This window comes from Saccoglossus kowalevskii, chromosome 11 (assembly GCF_978046115.1).
Source record: "Saccoglossus kowalevskii chromosome 11, keSacKowa6.1, whole genome shotgun sequence".
Taxonomy (NCBI): domain Eukaryota; kingdom Metazoa; phylum Hemichordata; class Enteropneusta; family Harrimaniidae; genus Saccoglossus; species Saccoglossus kowalevskii.
Window position 1 is genome coordinate 21,649,337 of NC_140651.1, and position 26,289 is coordinate 21,675,625.

Genomic DNA, 26,289 nt, shown 5'->3' on the forward strand with positions numbered 1-26,289 from the left:
TTAAAACCCAGTGAATATGAAAAATTTAGCATAGAACACATTATCTAAATGATAAAACCGTGAATTTAAAACCCAGTGTATATGCCTGAAATGGTAAATCAGTGAAATTTAAACCCAGTGGAAATTAGTCAGTTTACAGTATACCGTAAAATCTGTATTAGAAGTCACCCCCATTCTTTTAGAATAATTGAGAACTAAAAATTCATCATTTCTTATATGTGTAGATGCTCTAATAGAAGTCGCATCCCCTCTGTTGCATTGTACCATTTTTATAGAAGCCGTGGTTTCTAATACAGATTTTACGGTAGTATATTTTTTGAAAAATGTCGTTTTTTACATGCTGTAATTTCAGTTTGACATTTATTTCGCTTTCTGGTTATCCTGTTGTTTCTTGTCTGGGTGCTCACCATGTCACCTCGCAGAGTATGTATTGCATATTGTTTTGTTTGCTGTTTTTTTCATTGAAGTGCAGCTTAGGTGGGACAGGGTTAGCGTCATTTATGTCAATAAAGTATTTTTTAAATTGTAACTTGAAATTTTTGTATCAAAATCATGTAGCTATGAACGTCATCATAATGAACATACGATTTTTAGAAATATTTGCAGGATTTTTCGGCTAAAAATTATTTGTGAATTTCCTTAGATTTCCGGAATAGACGATCTGTGCATGTGATATATTGTTCAATTATGTTAGTAACGCTGTAGGCTCATTTCAAAATTTGTGTAGACAGACGTATGGTCAAAGGCTTATGTTTACTCAAATTTGCGCAAAGCGACTACATATTTCCAGGACTTCACGGTATAGTAAGTCAAAACATTTACCTTCAAACACAATTACCTCAAATGAATACTCGGAGGATTTTTTAAGTTGTTTTACAACAGCCAACAGCAAACAAGGATAACAAAATGGCAGACAATTATGAAGTTTTTGGACAAAAATACAACATGACACAAAAAGTCGCAACGGCGGGTCTATTGAAACTGAATAAAATGCAGTGTGTGTATGATTGTACAATATTTTTTCAGCTGTGTTATCATTCACATTCTTTTGTTAACTGATCTTATCATTAGCACATATTGTGTAGCATACATTCACCACCCGACAATCTCGCCAAAATTTGTCGGCACTTTTTTCTTATATACTTCTGGAAATGAACCCTAATTTTGAAGCCACTGACCAACTTTGAGTTGATTTTCAGTATTTACTCAAAAAATTTGACTATTTTTGTCCCAATCATCTAAAGAAAAGTGCAGACTATAAACAGGACTATTTTGTGATGAAAAGTAGAAACCGGAGATGGAAAGGTTAAATCCAGACTGGTGTGTGCAGATGAGACTATAAGACAGTGTGAGTGGGATTTGTTTAATCATGCAGCAACCATTTCTGCCTAATTTGCATTCCAAGCCTCTTTCTGGTCCCTAGCAACGACCTGAAACATGTGATTCACAGCAGATACCTTCAGTCAATGTGAAAGTTAGGCTTGCATTCCGCAAATAGTCAGCAAAAGCAAATTTGGCTTCTAAGTTTGCTTTCAGAACCACCAGATATCTGAATTGTGCAGATTAACAAGTTCTAATATGTCTTGGATTAATTATTAACATAGGTAAATACCACATTTAATAAGTTGAAATTATTGATTACAATTAAAAATTGTAAGTTTTTATGAAAACGAAAATTAAGCGAGCTGATCCTGCTTAAGAGCTCAAATTTGTATTGTCAGCAAAAATTTTAAAGCCATTTTCATAGATATAGTTGTTCATGAGTTGTGTTAACTGATATCAGATGCATTGCAAGGTTTATCAACTTGCAATATATTATTTGCTTTCACTACAATAAATCATGTCATGCACGGCTGTTTCAGTTCTACTTCGGGAGCACGCAAACACAAGTAATGTTCCAACGCAGTGGCAACATATAAAATAAATAGCCTTCCAATAAATTCAAAAGTGACGAACCTAATGGTTACAGAGTAAACAACTGAAGACATTATTTTGCATCACAAACTGGTCTTAATGGAAAATGCTTTCCATCGAATATTGATTTTGCAATATGTAATGTAGTTCATCTTCGATCGTCAAACAGAGTATCCCGCGAGTGTTTCTATTACTTGATGGCACTGTACTGAAAACTCAATCACAATTGAAGCTACGACACTGCTCAGTGATATTCTGGTTATCGTCATGGAAGATGTCTAGGGAATACATGTACTGTCGCTGTTTATTTATTACAACTTACATATGCTACTTGACACGTCAAAAACGATAAACAAAACCTTGCAGACATTACAACTTACACTCAAAATGCACGTACATGAATACATTTGTATGCCATTGCTAACAAATCCAGAATTATTTTCAAGACGCAGATAACCCAATTTTGACACAGGAGTTTTCCGTAATTTTGTTAAATTAGACTAGATATTTAAAAACCTGAGGAAAAAAAAGTGTGGGGTACCCAAACTAGTTTTTTGAACTACAAACCTCAGTTTTATGCATCAGCCTAGGAAGTAAACTTTTTGGCAAAGAGCAAAATGCTCCGAAGCACTAAAAAATTAGGAGCAAAATGCTCCTAAACCTAAAATTTAGGAGCAAAATTGTTTTATGCGTAGAAAAAATAAAATGTTTTATGCTAATCTTTGCGTATACAACTACAATAATGACATGAGAGATACTGTTCTGTTACAAAAAGTCTTGATTTTTTATCGTGGTTGGCTAGGCCACACCAGTTGATAGTTTGGCCAGCACTGATTCATGCATCCATCTGTGAACAGAACTTGAAGGATCAAATTCAGCCATGCTAGGCCCTTCCAGGCTGATACGTATTAGATCACCCACATCTTCTGTTTTGTGGCTGGATGCGAGGATGTAGGATCTGATGTCCCGGAGTTTGTTGTTGGAATTTTGTTCTGCTCAACCGGTCGAAAGAAATTAGTAATCTAGCTGCTTATTCGCCATGTCTTGTTCGAGCCGAAAATGCAACATTGTGACTTTGATATAACACGACTTAATTGACACTGAAAAACGCCGTCACGTTAGCCAATGAAAATTATTTAATTGACAATCAAAGAGCTGCCGACAGTGTAAACTGGCATTCATTAAAAAAAAAAAACCTGTATGCCCATATTTTGACTAGAACAAAACAACTGTCAATAATTTACAATGTTACTATTTCTTTATTTTGGTTTATACGCTCTCAATTGCAACATAACACTTGTCATAGCATGCGCCTGAAACTAGACTTTCCGAGTACTGATAGGTACTTTGTAAATTATTCAAAGCCTAAAGATCGTGCAGGGTATCTCGTCTAGTCTGACTCGTGCAAGGCAAGTTTCAGCTGCGTGCAGGGCTTCAATTTCACTCGCAAAATACGAGTAGTTTCTGAAATCTACAAGCTAAATGCGGATACTTACAAGTTTGTACTCGCATAGACGTATTTTTTAGACGCATTTGCGAGTAGGTACTTGCAACTCCCTAGGCTGTGCATTAACTTCTAAATTGGACGTCTGAGTAGAGCTCAACACTACCCTGAAATCACAAGGTCATTGTTTCCAAGGAAATAAGTTCAGGTACCCCACCTTTTTATTTTTACTTGATCATTTTTTTTATGGAAACTTTCACTTCTCAATATATCACAAAGTAGTTTTACTTTTACCATATACTAAACCCTCTGATAGACTTGGTTGTGTAATAAAGTTATTATTATTATTTATTTATTTATTTTCTAGTAGCCATGGTCTTGAATATGTTCCGACACTGTATTTCAGAAAAAAAATTTTGATACAGTAATAAATTAAGGTGATGCATTCCACTGCTTTATCTGAGCAACTAATATACACGTATGCAGCGCACATACCAAACATCACCAAATCATGCTGGATTTAGATACTGTCAAAATCTTTATTTCCACTGACAATTAATTTCACTATTTCGATCATATTCACTAGATTTGAAGTTCCTAAATTTGCCATGGAAACAATGAGTTCTGTCATTATTTTACATGTTTGCGCAAATTTAATTCAACGGCTTTTACTTATCAGTGAAAATAGTGTCACTACAACTCAGTGAATAATAAATGCACTTAAAGTGAGTGGTAAAGTGCTCTAAAAATGATATTTCTACAATAATTCAGATATGCTACATTTTTCTACGCTGTAATAAAATGCCCATTTGAACACTAAACTATTGTCACATTTCAAAAAATATAATTCTGCATCATTTTTTTCATATGTTTGAATATGTCTGTAGGTAGGAAAAATTACGGTATGTCAATTTGGTCAAATTGTACAAAATTTTGAACCTAAATTTTGGGGGAAAAATAATTTATTGAAGTTTTGAGATAATCATTACAAACTATAAAACAAACAAAAAATTCCACTTCTGGTCACAAGTGATGGCAGCCATTTTTAAATTTGATTTTTGACTCATCAAGCTCAAAACTCTAAAATTATTTCAGGGACTATATAAATTTTTCCCTTTTTTAAATTTTCAGATGTAGAGATTTATGTTGACAGAAAAATCCTGCATAAAAAATGTATTAGCAGAATCATCCATCTTTAAATTGGAGATCAACTGAGCATAAACACCTCAATCTGTCACATTCTGGATTAACAGTTGTAAAACTGTCAAAGACCTAGTTTATTCCAATTCCAGACCCCAGATGGTTAATACAGTTTATGATTTATTAACCATTATAAAATGCAATTATTACTTTGATGAAATTTGCTGTTTGTTAATAAAGTTATTATCAACATACTAGTCAAGAACACTCTAATTAATCGCCAGTCATGCACAGCAAAAATTTGAATTCAATATTAACAAACTATTTTTCATATATGTCGTTACCCTAGATGCCTCCATCAATTTTCTCTGCTTCGCTGTTTTTGGTAGTGAACAAAGAAAACTAGCAGTAGGGTTATTTGTCGTTACTTGTAGGGTTACTTGTACATGAATAGAAAAAATATCTTATATCGAACACAACGCAGTGCGACAAACTTATAAATGAGATGATTATGTCATATCAACCCACATGCAGTTTATAAACTTTATTAATCAGCCAGGTTCTGCATGTGAAGGTAAGATAACTAAGTCAAATTCAATCAGTACTTACTCAGTAGATTTCAATCAGTAAGCTTGTGTAGCAATTATTTATGAGTTCGACAATTTACTACCAAGTTTTTCGAATACTGTAAATTACTTTATTTAAGCTGGAATTAATTTTTGCTGAAAAGCCTTTTTTGGTGTTTTGTATGGAATATATTTTCACTGATTTCTGACAAGTTGAATGTGAAATATAGGAGAAAAGGTATATTCGCTGGATTTTATTGTCACTGAATCATCCCTTCCACGACAATAGTGAAAATAAATTCTAAGCAGAAATAAAGTATTTTACAGTATTCAGTATACAGTGAGAAGAAAATCTACCGTAGAAATGCAAACAGGGAATCTTTAAAGGTTAGACATTCAAATGAAACCACGATAATCATCTGAAATACTTGAGAGTGGGATGCGGTTAAATCTTTTTTAGGTATGTGATTAGAATCAATTCATCTCAACACAGTCTAAAATACTCTGCAACAAAACAGTGGGGACTCATTGCCTGATACATTTAAAACCATCACTACGAGACACATATTTAAAGCAAAGTTAAATCAAAGAAAGCTTAGAAAGAACTCCCATGTGCTGAGAGTATTGGAGACACATTAAATATAATTCGAAATTACTTAGCTGAAAACTAATTATGCAAATCAGAAAATTAATATGACCAGATTTGAGTGTAAAACTAATGAGGTCTGCGCAATGTAACAGAAAATCTATGTCTCCAAGTTTAATTGAAATGTGATTAGAACCAAAAAATTATGAATTATTATGCTTATTAGGGAATTAATATGAACAGATTTTTACCCCAAACTAATTAGGTTTGTACATTGTCCTAGAGCATCTTTGTACTAAGTTTCATTGAAATGGAATAATTAGTACCGTGAAAACTCCAAAATTTCGACCCCTCTAAAAATTCGGCCGCCTATTTATTTGCCGGGTTTCGGTGTTTTATTTACCTCCAAATTTTCGACTCCACTAAAAATTGCCGACTCATTCTTATTCGAAAATTGCGACCAGTTTTAGTTTTCCCCCAAACGAAAAAAAACCTGATGTGAGCGTTCAAACGGGACCTTCCTCGAAGGCATGAATCCGGGTTTCTGATTGACTGAGAGATTTTTATTTTATTGGTAACGAAAATATATTCTAAATAAACGAAGTTTCAAATAAAAACGAACACAAAAATCTCGGCATGCTGCGTTTCTGAATTGTTGATTATTACTGTACTCAGTAGTGATTATAATAATGTACACAAAATAAATTTGTTGAATGGTTATGAAATACAAATAAAAGTCAACTTAGTTTCATCGTAAGCGAATGATTCCGGTCTCGTATAAACGTTTGATGCTGTAGGATATCCGCCATGTTCTCTTAGGTCAAATAGGTCAAATCGCTAATTAACCAATCAAAAAGCTGGATGATGCCAACATGTTCAAATTACCATAGCTTATTTAAATATGTTAATGTTATTGAACGCAATGCGGAAGAGATTGATGTTGTAGTACGATATTTTGGCTTGGATTTTGATGCGAAAACGGCATGATTTTTTTTAAATAAAAAAATTAGTTGTTTTTAAAAAATAAACTGGTCATCTGAAGAATAATTTAACATTGTTCACAGTGATAACAGCTCATTCTCGAAAGGAAGCTTACCCGCTCACGCTAGTCACGATAAAAATCATACACGTGTACTCTTGAATAGACAGACGTCAATGACTACGGTAAAACTTAGACTCTATTTTAGCCGGCAGGATTGATTGAAATGTCCGAAAAATGACGCCAAAATACACCTTAAAAGTCCCATTTTATTTTCTTAAATCCCATTTTATTTTTTAATCCAAGGGCGAATTTACGGCAGAATTTGGTCCCTCAAATAAGGGACACGTGAGCTTTGATTCTAACCGGATACATTGCACTGGGTCGGGGAGATAGTTTGCTAAACTTCCATGTATCTTTTGTCCAATGGGTACCTGTACTTCGAACATTCGCAAGTTTTCCTAGGTAGTGCGAGACAGCTTTGTCTTTTGACCTATTAGTTTTGTGCTGACCTCTTCTCCGCGTCTTGATGTTTTGTTTTGCTTGTCATAATACTCACTGATTGATGACTTTGTTTAGATTTTGAGTTACAACTCGGCCACGACCTTTGCTTTTACCGTGAAACATGAGGAAGTTTACGTCAATTGACGGACATTGCATTTTTTAAAAACTAATGAAGCACACTGTCTATCATCCCCATTTTTTCATTTGCTGATTTCTATTCTGAAAAATTCGACCGTCCGAAAATGCACCTTAACTTTGACTCTAAAAACACGTCACATTTCTAACACCAATTATTTAAAACCGGTCGAAATTTTGGAGCTTTTTACGGTACTTTAGATATCAGTGTGAAAGCTTAAAATTGGTTAATTATGCAAATTAGGTAATTAATATGTACAGATTTTAACCCACAATTATTCAGGTCTGTCTATTGTCCTACAGCATCCATGTACATTCATTGATATGTGATGTATAGTACCTGAGATATCAGTGTGAAAGTTGGTTAATTATGCAAATTAGGTGATTAATATGCACAAATATTTACTGGAAACTAATTGGGTATGCATAATTCTAGATTCATTGAAATGTGATGATTAGTACTTTAGATATCAGTAGAAAAGCTGAAAATTAATTATGCAAATTAGGTAATTAATATGCACAATTATTTACCCTAAAACTAATCAGGTCTCTGCATAGTCCTAAAGGATCTATGTACCAAGTTTCATTGAAATGCGATGATTAGTACTTGAGATACCCGTGGAAAAGCTGAAAATTAACTAATTATGCAAATTAGGTGATTAATATGCACAAATATTTATCGAAAACAATCAATCTCTGCATAGTCCTTGAGTATGTAAGTACCAAGTTTCATTGAAATGTAATGCTAACTACTTATATCAAATGCTGAAAATTAATTAATTATGCAAATTAGGTAATTAATATGTACTGATATTACCATAAAAACTATCAGGTCTGTGCAGTGTCGTATGACATCTATGTACCAAGTTTCATTGAAATGTGATGATTAGTACTTGAGATATCAGTGGAAAAACCGAAAATTGACTAATCATTATGCAAATTAGGTAATTAGTATCCACGGATTATTACCAAAAACTAATTAAAACCTAGCATTAGTTCAGAGCATCTATGTACCAAGTTTCATCAAAATCCAATGAGTGGTTGTTTAGATATCAGTGGAACAGTCATGGAACCACTAAAAAATAGCTAATTATCATGCAAATTAGGTAATTAATATGCACGGATTTTTACCAAAACCTAATCAAATCTGCGCATTGGCCCAGAGCATTCATGCACCAAGTTTCATCAAAAACCGATGTATGGTTCTTGAGATAGCAGTGGAACAGTCGGACACACATACACACATACACACACACATACACACATACACACATACACACACACATACAGACACACTAACTGCAAAGACTCCCATTTTGTGCTTCGCACATGGGAGTCAAAAACTATCCTTTCAATATTTGATTTGTTATATTTTTCTTTCATGCTTTATTTGAAGATTTATGTGATTAAACTATGAAATTAAATATATATACAGGGATTACGGACCCGACTAGTTCTGATGAACTATATCTGTAATCCCCACCAAAAATAGGAAAGTATAATTCATTATTTATTTATATATATATTTACTACCTGTACAATTTTTACATTTCATGTTGTTTTAAAACTTTTATTTTGGTGAAATAAATTTCATTCAATTTCATTCATCCTGATATTCACAGTTGTAAGTACATATTACACCTGAGAGAGTACAAACCGACTGTAAGTGATTCTTAATTTTTATATACTGTAGAATACTTTATTTTCGCTTGGAATTTATTTTCGCTATTTTCGCTGAAAGGATGATTCTGTGAAAATAAAATCCAGCGAATATACATTTTTTCCTATATTTCTATATAAACTCATCAAAAATCAGTGAAAATATATTCCATACAAAACGTCCAAAAAGCCTTTTCAGCGAAAATTTATTCCAGCGAAAATAAAATATTCCACAGTATCCATCAGAAAAAAACAATCAATAAACAAGATATAGAAGAACAAAAATGGTTTTATTCAGTTGATCATTCAATTCAATGTACATTATACGTATTATACATGCATTGTATATACAGGTACTGTAAATTCAGGAAAATAAGTCTTTTGCAAAATTACAGTAGAACGGTTAACAACGTATCACGTGGGACCCATAACGAACACACAGACTGCTTTGAATCAACATTTCAAAGCAAAGTAGGTGAAAACATACAAGTCTGTAAATTCTAAGATCAAATTACTGACAACTACGTGTGTAGGCCATTAGGTACTCAGCAAAGGATTGAACAGGAGAGGACATAATCCATTTAGATTAAAGTTTCCATGGTAATATAATTTCCTGGTTAAAACAGTTTTTAGTATGAGGAAAGAACTGGATAGTCGGCAGATTTACGAACCACGTTAACAACCTTACAGCCACTCAATGGTTTCAAGTTGATTGTTTTCGAAGAGACGTGTACGTATTCAGAGTGCATTAAAGGGGGTATCATCTGAATCGCACGGTTTTCGCGAACTCGATGTAAACATACTCTCCCAAAACCTGTGCGTGATTGTACCGAGAAGTTGCAAACTTGACCACACTAAAATACAGAGATCTGATTGGTCATGCCTTAAATCATGCACCCTATCAGAGTCGGCGTAACAAAACACTCTCACTACCATGGTATAGTGGTTTTAGGTGGTGGCTGCATCTCGGCTGGTAAATATGATGTTTTAGAATCTGCATCTACACAAGACAGTTTTTCCGTAGATCTGATGCTTTGTCGTTATACATAATCAAAATCTGTGTCTGAAAAGTATCATTTTCAAATGTCACAAGTGTGTTTCTTGTCTCTGACATCTATGAGCCTATTAGGAGACTCCATGCAGTGTTTATTTCAATAATAAGGGGGCTATAGTAACATGATCACTGCTCATTTAACTGCCAATCATAAAATAAAAAATGTCCCCAGAGGAATCCACCTTCTTCAAATTCCTTGAAAAGGTCAAAACAGCAGTATCGCGTGGCTGATATAATGAAGCACTTAAAAATAACAAATTTTTTTTACTGAAAATTCCCCAAAAATCATTCTCAATCTACAATCAATATATATAAGAACTCTAGTAGATAGTAGTATTAAATACATGCACTTTTAATTCCCCCAAAAATATCGGAGACAATGCTATAACACAAACAAATCAGAGAGAGTACCTTCCATGTAAGGAAACATTATTTAGCTTTATACAGAGTTTTTTAGGAAATTAAAAATGCAAACTAAGAAGAAAAAAAAACGAATAAAATTATAAACAAAGCACTAGCCTAACATGGCCATCTTTTGTCATATGAAAACAGCATGAAATCTCACCTCAGCGATGTTTGAGTTTGCGATAACGACACTAATTAGTCTGTTTATACGTCATAGATAACCATAGCAGTAATTAACTAGTATAAGAATAATTTCAAAAACTCAAATCCGTTGGGGATCGAATCAGGTCCCTCCACTCCATTAGTACGAAAAGGTTAACGCGTAATCAACTTTTTTTTTCTCCATCATGTTTCATCTCTTGGGGGAGAAGAGAAAAAGATTCAGAATGTGTTTTTTCCATAAACTCATTAAACTTTCATCTTATTAAAAGGAATTCTTTTAACAGATACTGTGTTTTTTAATATAAGCTAAATATACTTTCGACGACATGTTCAATAGCAAGTTAGGGAAAATTAAATTCATTCACCTACTCAATAACAGCAATAAACTGTTATTACAAAAAACGTACTAAATATATAAGAAAATTAGATTGGCAATCAGGAAAAATATGTACTGATAAAAATTCACTTCAACGCATTCACACCGTAAAGGAAGAAATAGTTACCAGATTTAATTTTAGCAGATTTGTTTTTGCAGAGATATTAACTTTAGGTTTTAAATTCACTGGTTTGTGAAGGAAACATTTCTTTTGTTAGCTTTGCATATTCAATAATAATAAATAATTTATCAAATTTGGCTATCAGTTAAATAAGCAAATAATTAAACCATATAATCTTTTTATGCTTTTAATATTTTCTCTTAACAATTAACAATTTTATTTATCTTAAAATAAACTATTATTATAATAGTTTATTATACATCTGTCACTGTAACGCCATAAGTGTGCCGTAATTTTGCGGTATTTTACGGGGTAAATGTATTTTCATACTACCATATTTGGAAATGCGAATTCCAAATATGGAATGATTACGCGCGTAAGCGTCCTCTAATAATAAAAACAAACATGGCTGCCACCAGGATTTGACCGGATTCCATACAAAGAAGTTCGCTGATTCTGTTCTAAACCTTTTGAATTTCGGCATTTCCATGATGTATCCTTGAAGGGAAAAGATGTATAATAATTAGGTTATTACGAGGATACCGCAAATACTGCTGCGCGTCGATCGATACTCCCGGTGTACTGTCTTCATGCATACTTTGAGGTATCTTTGTAATAACCTCATAATATTATTAGGTAATATCGTAATATCATTTCCAATGTACTTATGGTGTTGGCGAATAGTTAGATGAATTTTATGCAGTGTAAAACACAAGTTGTATTTTGTGCTCAACTTCATTTCCACTTATAATTAAACAATTTAAGTTCATTGTTTTTTCTAAAGACTTTTTGAATAAGTAATTTGAGAAAAGAATTTTAAGTTATAACAGATTATTTTTAGTGAATTTTAAAATAAACTTTAATTTCATGAGGGACTACATTCAAAATTTTGCAAGTCAGGAAATAAAAACTGGAATTTTTAAGCAGTGAAACATTGCATTATTGGTCTATAAAGCAGGGAGTCATAGTGAGAGTAAATTCCATCAATTACCATGCTACCCCAGGCTACAATACAATGAAAACACACACAATTGATGTCTTTTAGATAGAAATTGTATATTGAACGCAAACTCAGTTAATTACATTGAAGCTCCTGCCTCAACATGTTTAACTTTGAAGCAAACACCAGAGACTGTAGGAGAGAGGAAGGCGTATGCAATTAGCATCAGCCACCCTCCCCAATTCTGTTTCTCATACAACAGCGATTTGAAAAATGTTGCCTCCTCTGAGAGTTCTCTCAAGAATTTTGTTTAAATATCAGCAAGAATGAAATAAAAGGAAATACTGTGGAATACTTTATTTTCGCTGGAATTAATTTTCGCTGAAAAGGCCTTTTGGGCATTTTGCTTGGAATTTATTTTCACTGAATTTTGTTGAGTTTAATGTGAAATATAGAAAAAAAAGTATATTCGCTGGATTTTATTTTCACAGAATCATTCCTTCAGCGAAAATAGCGAAAATAAATTCCACGCGAAAATAAAGTATTCTACAGTATTTTTATACTTGTTGTACATAATGTATGCGTACAGCAGGTATGGGTTTTCTCTAATTATGATGAATCAGCTGTACATCTTTAATACGTAATTTTATTCAATTTTTGCTGCATTACTTGATTATTATCCCATGAGAGTTTTACGTCAATCTCAGAATGCCTGTTGGATGAGTTTTACATCCTAGACGCAATTGAACATAATTGAATACCCCTAGAACCAAGTTACTACTGAAGAAATAAAAAAAAAACAATATTTAAATAATTTTTTGGTAAACAGAACTGCTACATATTTACTACAGTTACTGAGATTAATTTGTTAGAATTTAATTGTCTTTAGGTGTAATTTAATTTAATTGTCATAAGCTGGAGCTCTATCCTTTAATTGTATCAAGCCCTATGTACTTTATTCAGGACTGATAAATTAAATTATTAAACAGCTGCGTTTTTCAGAAATCTTTAAAAAAAATATCAAAAAACTGCAAAAAACGTTGTACTTTGCATTGGACTTTAACATATATAATTGTGTATATTAGCTAGCTGTCTGTCAGCCTGTGAACTTGAAAAGCAACATTTTACTAACTGTTTTTTTTTCTTTTTTTCTGACAATTTTGTAAATAAATAAAGGATTTTTGACAGGCGCTTTCAAATTCCTGGTTAATACCCTAATGTATATTCAGCACAACATGACACGATGATTGGGACGCATTTAACAATGCAATTATTGTAATTATTTATTCACTAAGCCTAGATAAAAGTGCACACTTTTTAGGCAAGTCAGCTTAAAGTGAAACAGAAACTATGTATTCATTATTAGTTTTAGTATTTTATCTTTTGGTGACAGTACTAACATTATAAATTTTCAAATGGCTATACAGGAAACCATACGATATCCAAATTAGGGTTTCAAAAATAAAATAAATATTTAATCCTGAAATTATGATTTTATTGTTATAATTTTGAGAGTGAAAGATGAACTTTTTGTAATCAAAACTCAAAATAAAGGGTATGTTTTACAGCCTCTATAAAGAAGATATTTTATTTAAATTACTACAGACTAAATTGTGATATACTGTATATTAGGCATTACTAAGTTTATCATCTCAACATTGCCGAAACAAAACAAAAAATCCATTATCATTAAAAAAAAATCCATTAACAACAAATTACAAACAAGGATACAGTATACGTGAAACTGAAGAGAGGCAAAAGCTTTGGTTGCCGTGGTTACAGACACATTACGTGGAGATAGCTTAAGCTGGACGTCACTGTTCATATATTTGGTTGTTTGTCTACATTCAATGATCAGTATTAAAACCTTGGGGTTAGTATACCCTGCTAGGAATTCTTTTTACTCTGGCTGTGCGGACTAGAACCTTTACGTGATCAGAATCGTGATTGGCATCACAACGTCGAGATATTAGTGATCATTATGGTAGAATGCGGTTCGCATTTGAAAAACATTTTGAATGTTTTGTGAAGCAATTTTGTCTAGTGCTTTAAATCCCTTACTTATCGCCGAGAATCAATCTGTGTAATTCCAATATCAAACACAGACATTTACTGATTCGCTCACAGTAATGTCTAAAGGCACTCTGAATTTACTTCAATGTGATTTAAAATCACTCACTAATCACTTTTTTTATGAATTTTTCGCTTGAAGCCAATTTTGAAGTGTGACTATCGTATTATCTCACTCAACAAACAATTGTTAGACTTTAGTCAGCTTTTAATTTCCAAGTGTGAACAGAGATAAAACTACCCCACCCATATGCCAATCCGACTTGTGTCTGGTTTTTAATTTCACGGTGTAAACAGGGATATCTAATTAATAGAATTAATAGCACGGGTAACATTTTTAATTTCCACATGTGAACAGGGCTAATATCTAATCTAAGAATTAATAGGAATGGGTTTTATTTTTAATTTCCACATGTGAACAGTGGTAATATAAACTCACTGTTATACCAATTATTATATTGTAACAGGTTTAATTTTACAAAATGTGAACAGGGCTACAACAAGAAATGTCTCGTAGAGACATAAACATGTAAAAACATGTAAAAACATGTAAAGTAAAAAATACTGTCATATATTAGAAACAAATGTTAATAAATTCATGTGTTTTTCAGTTTCAATATATATATATATTTAAAGTTAAACGAAACATGGAAACATGAAAAGTATTATTTACTTTCCATGTTTCCATAGTTTTCACATTCCGGGTTTTCCACTGTACGGAAATGTCTGCTTAACTCCTATGAAGGATTCCTCTTGATAACTAATAGATTTTTCAATGTGCAGTCTCCCTACGCATGTCAAATCATAATCAGCCCCATGCTGTTTCTATTTAAAGTTCTTGATGTAAAAACCACCAGTGAAGCATGTAGTAATCCCACTATAGTCAATTAAATTGATATCGTTTATTATTTCCAGAGTTTAAAAGCTTGAATGATGAGTAACAATTAGAAATCATGAATGAATTTTAAACAGCACATATCAAAAACTTAAGAATGGTGATCAATTTCGCATAATACCCGGTACCGGTAATTAATGTAAGTTGATCCACATGCAGGATATTCAGTTGAAATATTCATTGGAGCTTGGGTTGAGTGTTCAGTTTACAGAAGTGTTCAGTTTAGAGGTGTTCGATTTATAGAGGTGTGTATTTTACAGAGGTTGTTATTTTATAAGTGTTTAATTTACAGAACAGTTTGTAGAAGTGTCTAGTTTAAATGTGTTCAGTTTACACAGGTGTTCAGTTTACAGAGATGTTCATTTGTATGTTTTCATTTTAAAAGTGTTTAATTTACAGAACAGTTTGTAGAAGTATTTAGTTTAAATGTGTTCAGTTTACACAAGTGTTCAGTTTACAGAGATGTTCATTTTACAGGTTTTCATTTTAAAAGTGTTTAATTTACAGAACAGTTTGTAGAAGTGTTTAGTTTAAATGTGTTCAGTTTACACAGGTGTTCAGTTTACAGAGAAGATCATTTTGTAGGTTTTCATTTTTTTTAAAGTGTTTAATTTACAAAACAGTTTGTAGAAGCATAGACCCTCTAAAAGGGTCTATGGTAGAAGTGTTTAGTTTAAATGTGTTCAATTTACACAGGTACTCAGTTTACACAGGTGTTTTAAAAAGGTATATACTCAACAGAGGTTTAATTTAAAAATTTTAATTTACAGAACAGAAGCGTTCAGTTTATAGGTGTTCAGTTTACAGAGAGGCCAAATTTTGAGGTATTCTAGGAGTGTTCATTTTATAGAGGTGTTTAGATTTCAAGGTCTAATATAGAAAAAAGAATAGGACAGAAGAAAACACATATGTTAATTGTGTGTGGTTACAAATTCTGTGACTAATGATATGAACAATAGAAACAGCAGACATTGTGAATATTTTTAATCTATAATTATGTCTCGTGATGTCAAACAGAGAATTATTATTATTACAATATTGCACAATCTGAGTTTAATTTCCGCTAGCCAATTTACTATATTCAACAAATATAATCATATAACGATGCAGATATGAGGGTCATTTATCAGATATGACCTTAGTACAAGGGAGGACTGAATAAGTGAATTCATTTTCCAAATATGGTGATAATGCCCAAATAAGGATGAAAATTTTCAAACAGATGAATTCATTATTTCCAAAATATTTAGGCCAATGCCCAAATAAGGACAGCACTAAATTTTACATATACTGCTAAATTTTGTATTACTCAAGTAAGGACTAAGAAATATGCTCAGTATGTTGGAAATAATGTGAATTCTATAATGGTGAATTTGGCATGGTGACTATGGGATCAGACAGTCTGGTCAGAAATCTGAATCTAATACTGTGGAATACTTTATTTTCGCTGGAATTAATTTTCGCTGAAAAGGCTTTTTGGGCGTTTTGCTTGGAATTTATTTTCATTGATTTTTCATGAGTTTAATGTGAAATATAGGAAAAAAAGTATATTCGCTGAATTTTATTTTCACGGAATCATCCCTTCAGCGAAAATAGCGAAAATAAATTCCAAGCGAAAATAAAGTATTCTACAGTAACAGTTTACAATCCCCCAACATGAAACGGAGCTAACAATCCCTGCTGTTATTTCCAAATTATTTTATGCGGAGACTAGCTTAAAATTATTTGCAGAGAAAATAGAAAATTTACAAGCAATCAGGAAACAGACTCAGATATCTTAGAGTCTGGAACATTACCCGGTCATCCATTAATTTACTCAAAAAATTTCTATTATTACAGAGTGCAAATTGAATTTGACAGTTATTAAATGGTTAAATTAAAACTGAGAAATACAACATTGCTGAAAGACAAATATTTAAGAAGTCATATAAAACATGTATATATGTCATATATGTACGTATCCATAGAAACCGCATACTGTAAAACCATTTAAGTTTTCAGAATCGCCAGTGAAATAATGAGATCTATTCCTATATGCTCAAACTCAAAACCCAACGAGCAATTAAACAGTCTTGAATTTAACACATATATACATTATTATAATAATGATGTGGATACTAATACAATAATATTTTTAAGAACATACATGTATTAACGGTACATGTAAAAGTGTATACAAAGCATATTTTACAAGCATTGTCACGATGTGAGGCTGCTCAGACTAGTAATGGAAGACAATATACCAGTACTAGAAGTGCCTATTGTTTAAGGTGTTGATCTGTTTCGTATCAGAGGTCCTCGTTTGTTCTGTTAGAGGGTCTATGTTCTGTCTTACGCTCCATCAATTGAAGCTTAGCCAACAATGGAGATAAAATACTGAATGTTTGTAGACTCTGTGTCCTTTCAGAAATTACCACCATGGGTCAATCTGCGATTTGAAAACGTCAAACGCATTAATGAATAACGCTTTCATCTTTAAAAAGGTGAAAACAATTCAGGGATCAGATATGAGGTTTGCTTAAGTTATGTCGCTTTGATTGGTGTCAACTCCGTGTATATGAATATTAAATTATTGTATTGATTCATCCTGAATGTGACTTTTGCCAAACATTTTAGAACTGTTTTTATGGAGAATAAATGTTTGCTTTTAAGTCAACAGTGTTCACTTGTGTTGCAATCTCCTTCTTTCTTTCTTTCACCCAAACATGAAATAATTTCCCTCATTTCAGTGGCCGTTTCGTTCGAACATGAAATACTGTTCTTCATTTCTGTGACCGTTTCTACCAAACATGCATATCTATTGTATTGTATACTGTGGAATACTTTATTTTCGCTGGAATTAATTTTCGCTGAAAAGGCTTTTTGGGCGTTTTGTATGGAATTTATTTTCACTGATTTTTGATGAGTTTAATGTGAAATATAGAAAAAAAAAGTATATTCGCTGGATTTTATTTTTACGGAATCATCCCTTCAGCGAAAATAGCGAAAATAAATTCCAAGCGAAAATAAAGTATTCTACAGTAGTGTAGAACTTCCCATGTAAACATACCACAGCATCATTGCAGTATTATTGGGTTCATCTGCATATGTCAAAGCTATAATCGCATTAACAAACAGGGAACTCATTAGATGAAAGAGAACACAGCTGTTGCTAGTTTGTTTGTTAGTGTGTCTGAGGATGATACAACTGTGGTAATTTAACTATTATTTATTCCAATTAGTGTCTAGGCTTATAATCCTGTATGCTTGCCATACATTGTGTACATATATGTATATATACATGCAGGGGGGGATTGGCACGAGAGGGCGCCATCCGATCTGAATGGAACGCTTCGATGTCAGTCATCCATAGCCCATCGTCAATGCAACAACGTCCCGTTTACAAACAGATGAAATAATTTCAGCAATTTCTTTACAGAATAATCCTCAACAAAACTTAGAAACATTTCATAGACAAATACAGGCTCCAAAATTATGTCTATTGCAAAACAATTCAACCGACAACCAGTTTGACGCCACAATTTCTTGCTGAAGCCTGAGTTCTACGCGTGATTTTATTGCGTTCAAAACTGTTCCATTCAAAACCGCGCATGCACACACACTGTGGTTTCTCGAAATGCATACTAATTAGGTAACTTGTCATTGATAAAGTCACCGAAAACATTTTGAGCAATTTTCAGCAATAGTACTAGAGTGAAATATAAACGTGCCTCTGCATTCTCCATGAATTTCGTAACTTGCTATGATTATGGTAAAGAAAAAACCGGTGCTTACTTTCAACAGTTAGCTGGAGTCTGATTGAAAACGTGTCTCAAAAAATACCTTTACATCATTTTTCCGATTATTTTTTCAGCGCGTAATGATAGAATCAGTCAATTTAGAACTAACATGTATGCTATCGGAAAGCATTTTGGCACAATTTTACTGAAAAGTCGAATTTCTCATTGCTCATGAATATTAATTTATGCAAATGAGATGATTATTTCAGCCAATTGTGTCATGCGACCCCCTCCCCCTGTATACATGTATGTCATTATTGCATTGGCCAGGTAACATGTTTTTGCTATGTCATTATTGAATTGGCCATGTAACATGTATTTGCTATGTCATTATTGCATTGGCCAGGTAACATGTATTTACTATGCCATTATTGCATTGGCCAGGTAACATGTATTTGCTATGCCATTATTGCATTGGCCAGGTAACATGTATTTGCTATGCCATTATTGCATTGGCCAGGTAACATGTATTTGCTATGCCATTATTGCATTGGCCAGGTAACATGTATTTGCTATGCCATTATTGCATTGGCCAGGTAACATGTATTTGCTATGTCATTATTGCATTGGCCAGGTAACATGTATATGTTGTCATCATTTCATTGGCCAGGTGACATGTATTTGTTATGTCACTATTGCATTGGCCAGGTAACATGTATTTGTTGTCATTATTGGTTTGGCCAGGTAACATGTATTTGCTATGACATTATTGAATTGGCCAGGTAACATGTATTTGCTATGTCATCATTTCATTGGCCAGTTAACATGTAATTGCTATGTCATTATTGAATTGTCCAGGTAACATGCATTTGCTATGCCATTACTGAATTGTCCAGGTAACATGTATTTGCTATGTCATTAATCCATTGGCCAGGTAACATGTATTTGCTATGTCATTATTGAATTGGCCAGGTAACATGTATTTGCTGTCATCATTTCATTGGCCAGGTGACATGTATTTGCTGTCATCATTTCATTGGCCAGTTAACATGTAATTTTTATGTCATCATTGGATCGGCCAGGTAACATGTATTTGCTATGTCATTATTGAATTGTCCAGGTAACATGTATTTGCTATGCCATTATTGCATTGGCCAGGTAACATGTATTTGCTGTCATTATTGCATTGGCCATGTAACATGTACTTGCTATGTCATTATTGCATTGGCCAGGTAACATGTATTTGCTATGCCATTATTGCATTGGCCAAGTAACACATATTTACTATGCCATTATTGCATTGGCCAGGTAACATGTATTTGCTATGTTACTATTGCATTGGCCAGGTAACATGTACTTGTTATGTCATCATTGCATTGGCCAGGTAACATGTATACGCTGTCATAAATTAAGATTGTTATCCCAAGATTGACGATATAACCCAAAATGAATTATTATAATTTAATAAATATTCAACTATTAAGATATACTAATAAATTCAGAATGTCTATTGTAATATTGTAGTTATTATGTTACAGTGCAATTGCAATTTTCACCAAAAAAACAACTATACTCGATATATACACCTTAAATTGGTGAATCTTTTACAAAAAAGCCTCATCATAAAAGAAAATATCAATTTTGCAATAACTTCAATATAAGGACATGGAATAAAAAAAAACATATTTAGGATCACAAGTGAATGGTCACTATTTTGTCACCAGCTTTACGACCATCGGTTCTTACAGTCAAGATAAAATGCAAATATTTCAAATTGTTAATTGGTGAAATAGGATGCCAAAATTCTATATCATGAATTAATTCACAAGTGTTTTAAAAAAGTGATAAAAAAAGCAATGAAACTAGTATTTGTTCGATTTCCTCGAAATACAGTGCTATAACGCACAACAGGATGAGTTTCATATAATGAAAATTAAGCTCCATGCTTGCTTATGACATCATAAATAACATAGTCATGTGAATTATGATAATTTGTGTCAAAAATTATGAGCAAGTTCTGATTAAGCCGAAACAAACATATTTCACAGTACGAAAAAACACATTTGAACAGTAAGAATCATGCAGCCTGTTGGGGCAGTAAATGATATAAAAATATGACGACATAACAATATAATTAAAAACTAATTTATGGCATGCAGATTACATCCTCCATGATTTCTTTTGATTAATATAAACATAAAAAGGTCATAAGGTAATTATTAATTCAAACTATCAAAGGAAATATTAATTCAAATTATATTTTTTATAGTAACAATAATATTTTATGATGATAGTTTGGGGTATGGATATGAACAATGTTTGCAACAGGTCAGATAACTGATACGATGCAATGTCACAAAGTAATTAAAGGACAGAGGCCATTGTGATGTGAGGATAAATTTTAATCACCGTCCTTTCAATGTGAAATCTGTTTGTAATAAAAATTTTAAATTATTATGGGAATACAAAGAATGCTGACATAACTCATACTGGAATACAATAACAACACATTCAGAAAATACAATGAAATTACTCACACATATAGCTGAAACACAAACAATGATGATGTCACTTATACTGCAACAAAGATTGATGACTTCACTTATTACACTGACACACAAACAATGGTGATGTCACTTATATTGCAATTAAGATTGATGACTTCACTTATTACAGTACACTGAAACACAAACAATGGTGATGTCACTTATACTGCGACAAAGATTGATGACTTCACTTATTACACTGAAACACAAACAATGGTGATGTCACTTATACTGCAACAAAGATTGATGACTTAACTTATTACACTGAAACACAAACAATGGTGATGTCACTTATACTGCAACAAAGATTGATGACTTCACTTATTACACTGAAACACAAATGGTCATGTCACTTATACTGCAACAAAGATTGATGACTTCAATTACACTGAAACACAAAAATTGATGATGTCACTTATACTGCAACAAATATTGATGACTTCACTTATACTGAAACACAAAGAATGGTGATGTCACTTATACTGCGACAAAGATTGATGACTTCACTTATTACACTGAAACACAAACAATGGTGATGTCACTTATACTGCAACAAAGATTGATGACTTCACTTATTACACTGAAACACAAAGAATGGTCATGTCACTTATACTGCAACAAAGATTGATGACTTCAATTACACTGAAACACAAAAATTGATGGTGTCACTTATACTACAACAAAGATTGATGACTTCACTTACACTGAAACACAAAGAATGATGATGTCACTTATACTCTGACAAAGATTGATGACCTCACTTATTATAATGAAACACAAACAATGATGATGTCACTTATACTGCAACAAAGATTGATGACTTCACTTATTATACTGAAACACAAACAATGGTGATGTCACTTATACTGCGACAAAGATTGATGACTTCACTTATTAAACTGAAACACAAACAATGGTGATGTCACTTATACTGCGACAAAGATTGATGACTTCACTTACACTGAAACACAAAGAATAGTGATTGTCACTTAGACTGCGACAAAAATTGATGACTTCACTCACACTGAAACACAAAGAATGGTGATGTCACTTATACTGCAACAAAGATTGATGACTTCACTCACACTGAAACACAAAGAATGGTCATGTCACTTATACTGCAGCAAAGATTGATGACTTCACTATTACACTGAAACACAAAGAATGGTGATGTCACTTATACTGCAACAAAAATTGATGATTTCACTCACACTGAAACACAAAGAATGGTGATGTCAATTATACTGCAACAAAAATTGATGACTTCACTTACACTGAAACACAAACAATGGTGATGTCACTTATACTGCGACAAAGATTGATGACTTCACTTACACTGAAACACAAACAATGGTGATGTCACTTATACTTCAACAAAGATTGATGAATTCACTTATTACACTGAAACACAAACAATGGTGATGTCACTTATACTGCAACAAAGATTGATGACTTCACTTATTACACTGAAACACAAACAATGGTGATGTCACTTATACTGCGACAAAGATTGATGACTTCACTTATTACACTGAAACACAAACAATGGTGATGTCACTTATACTGCAGCAAAGATTGATGACTTCACTATTACACTGAAACACAAAGAATGGTGATGTCACTTATACTGCGACAAAAAATGATGACTTCACTTATTACACAGAAACACAAAGAATGGTGATGTCACTTATACTGCGACAAAAATTGATGACTTCACTCACACGGAAACACAAAGAATGGTGATGTCACTTATACCGCAACAAAAATTGATGACTTCACTTACACTGAAACACAAAGAATGGTGATGTCACTTATACTGCGACAAAGATTAATGACTTCACATACACTGAAACACAAACAATGGTGATGTCACTTATACTGCAACAAAGATTGATGACTTCACTTACACTGAAACACAAACAATGGTGATGTCACTTATACTGCGACAAAAATTGATGACTTCACTCACACTGAAACACAAAGAATGGTGATGTCACTTATACTGCAACAAAGATTGATGACTTCACTCACACTGAAACACAAAGAATGGTCATGTCACTTATACTGCAACAAAGATTGATGACTTCACTCACACTGAAACACAAAGAATGGTGATGTCACTTATACTGCAACAAAGATTGATGACTTCACTCACACTGAAACACAAAGAATGGTCATGTCACTTATACTGCAACAAAGATTGATGACTTCACTTACACTGAAACACAAAGAATGGTGATGTCACTTATACTGCAACAAAGATTGATGACTTCACTTACACTGAAACACAAAGAATGATGATGTCACTTATACTGCAACAAAGATTAATGACTTCACTTACACTGAAACACAAACAATGGTGATGTCACTTATACTGCAACAAAGATTAATGACTTCACTTATTACACTGAAATACAAACAATGGTGATGTCACTTATACTGCAACAAAGAGTGATGACTTCACTTACACTGAAACACAAACAATGGTGATGTCACTTATACTGCAACAAAGATTGATGACTTCACTTATTACACTGAAACACAAAGAATGGTGATGTCACTTATACTGCAACAAAGATTGATGAATTCACTTACACTGAAACACAAACAATGGTGACAACCTTATTTTTCCCATATTTTGTCATAAAAATGATTAATAGTTCCTAATGAAAATAAGATATCAGGTTACTTCACTATCTAATAACAGAACATGGGAAGCATAATACTAACAGCTCATTCTTCTGATTAACATTATAAATGTATGTAGTCAATGCTATTATTTTTATGTCAAATGAATGTTTTTCGTTAGCCAATTTTTAGTGAAATTTCATTATTATCTTAAAAAAATTACGTAGAATACATACCAAAATCAAACTTGGCTAAGAACCCAAACTGGTTAATAAAAATATTTGACTTTGACAAAAAATTGGATAAGAACCGTTTAAGTCACTGTAAACCACAAACAAAGGTTTTACACCAGAGTAAACAACAATAACAATAATCAACAGGCATATGCCTCTTATATAAACCTTTCCCTTCATCTTCAATGATAAGAGCAAGATAAAAAAGAATGTTTCTCATGTTGAAAAATTTCACTAAGAAACCTGGACACCTCATGGAGAAAATATCAAAGTAATGCTCAGTGGGTTTTTCACACTTTTAACATGGCATGTATCCAGTACATGTATTGTACCCGCCATTTTGCGAATTAGTTTACATTCTCAATGGGTTGCTACGCTACACAAATTAATTGTGTTTTCTTCTTTAACTATAATTCATGAATACTACGAATTCATACGCGTTTTCTCACTTATTTATTTGTATTTTGTATTTTTTCAAGAAATGTGTTCCTCAACGAGAATAACCGATTACGAAGGTGAAATAATATTATGTAAATACTATAAAACGGCGCTGCCTAGAATGAAATCTGCCGAGGCCATGACGCGCGGACAGCCGTCTGAGCTACGGAATATGTTACCCATACGACATCTAACAATCGTACACCGTGGACATCTAGTTATGAACATTTACCAAATGGTGTGAAACAAATAGGATGTCTGTGAATTCACATCCGATATAGATCGGACACAGTTCCTCTTGAACCGTCTAGCATCTGTCATTTTACTACAATATCAGTCAGTGCAAGATGGAGATTGCACGACTCGCATCCTCGACGCGCCAACACATCTACGTTGAAATCGTTCTCATCCGTCCACACAATCTTACCTTTCTCACCGCCTAAATGTGGCCCGGGATGCTAACACTTAACAAGGTCGATGCTGAAGAGCTGACAAACCACGAAAATCTCTCACGATCGTCGATCACGTCGGTTAGTATGATCTGCGGCTCACTCTATCTGTGATTACGGAGAAACACATCAACGACGCATGGTCAATAGATTATGTTAATAACCAGCTGATACGTCGAATAATAAAACCTGTACGCATTTGTGATAACCATATTGCACATACAGCTCCGAGTGAACTCTTTGATTGTTTGTTTTTCTATTATTTAGATTGTTTGCGGGGAAAAAATATGACTAGTAAGCGAGTCTAGTCGTCACGGCGTGGCGAATTGACGTAATATTACAGAGCCGTGAACGTGCCCGGAAATTAAACCATAAATCAATTTATTGGGTCAGTTTTTACTCACTTTTTCGGGCGTTTTTTCAAGCACAGCATGCCATATTCAAAAAGGCGTCTATTGGTTTGAGTTGTTACGCTATACAAGCCGCCTGAACATAAATATTGCCCTCTAATTACCGTTCTTGTTTGCTTGTTCAATTTTAATCCCCGGAGTGCGCGTACTAATAAATGATTCGGTTACGGCCAAACCAGTCGTGTAGAAAATTGGTAAACATCCGAGTTCCGGCATGGTTTTCAAACACTAAATATGTTATGTTCATATTACTCCGACCGAGGCTGCGTGAATAATGCACGCTCGTGTCACAACGTATATTGTAATATTGACCCTTTGGACGCCTAATTGTACCCCCCCTAAATCATGATTGATGTAGCATTTTTCACGTTTTTATATATTTTTCTATAATTTCTTTGCTAATTTTGAACCAAATGGATATTAATTCCTATTAGGTATAGGTCTTAATGTAAAAAATGTTGACAAAATTTACGCGGTTTTGTTTTCAACTTTTGTGCCTAATATATCCAGTATTGTTCAACAGTTTGTGGAATTGTTTTTATTCACTGTCAATCCGTTTTCAACAGCGGTTTCCTTTCACAGTAACGAAAACACATTTAATAGTTGTTTGTTTAAAGAGGTAACGTGGAGTTTGCCAAGGAAGAAAAAGAAATCAACATAGTTAAATAATTATCTAGGAATAGTTTTGAATGGCAATTCAAAGAAACAATTAAATTCTTGAAAAGGACTTAAAGTTACAATATTATCATCATTGTTTGGCAAATTAATTAAAGGGGATGTCAAGCCTAACAGCATGATACTCCCAGATGAAAGAGCTCCACATAGGTGCAATTTACATATCACGTATCGTATTAGAGTGCACTGAAATGATGAAATAAATAACTTTTGAATCTAGTAGAAAAGAAGGAAAGAAACT

General features: G+C 33.1%; 1 protein-coding gene across 1 annotated transcript in view; it reads right to left on the reverse strand.

The window, feature by feature from the left end:
* Positions 1 to 25,086, reverse strand: part of LOC144354116 (high-affinity lysophosphatidic acid receptor-like) — a 55,764-nt gene extending 30,678 nt beyond the window's left edge. Inside the window, exon 1 of the mRNA XM_085505479.1 lies at positions 24,942 to 25,086. The gene's annotated coding sequence lies outside the window, so the exon portion shown is untranslated. The remainder of the gene's footprint in view (positions 1 to 24,941) is intronic.
* Positions 25,087 to 26,289: the final 1,203 nt, after the last annotated feature.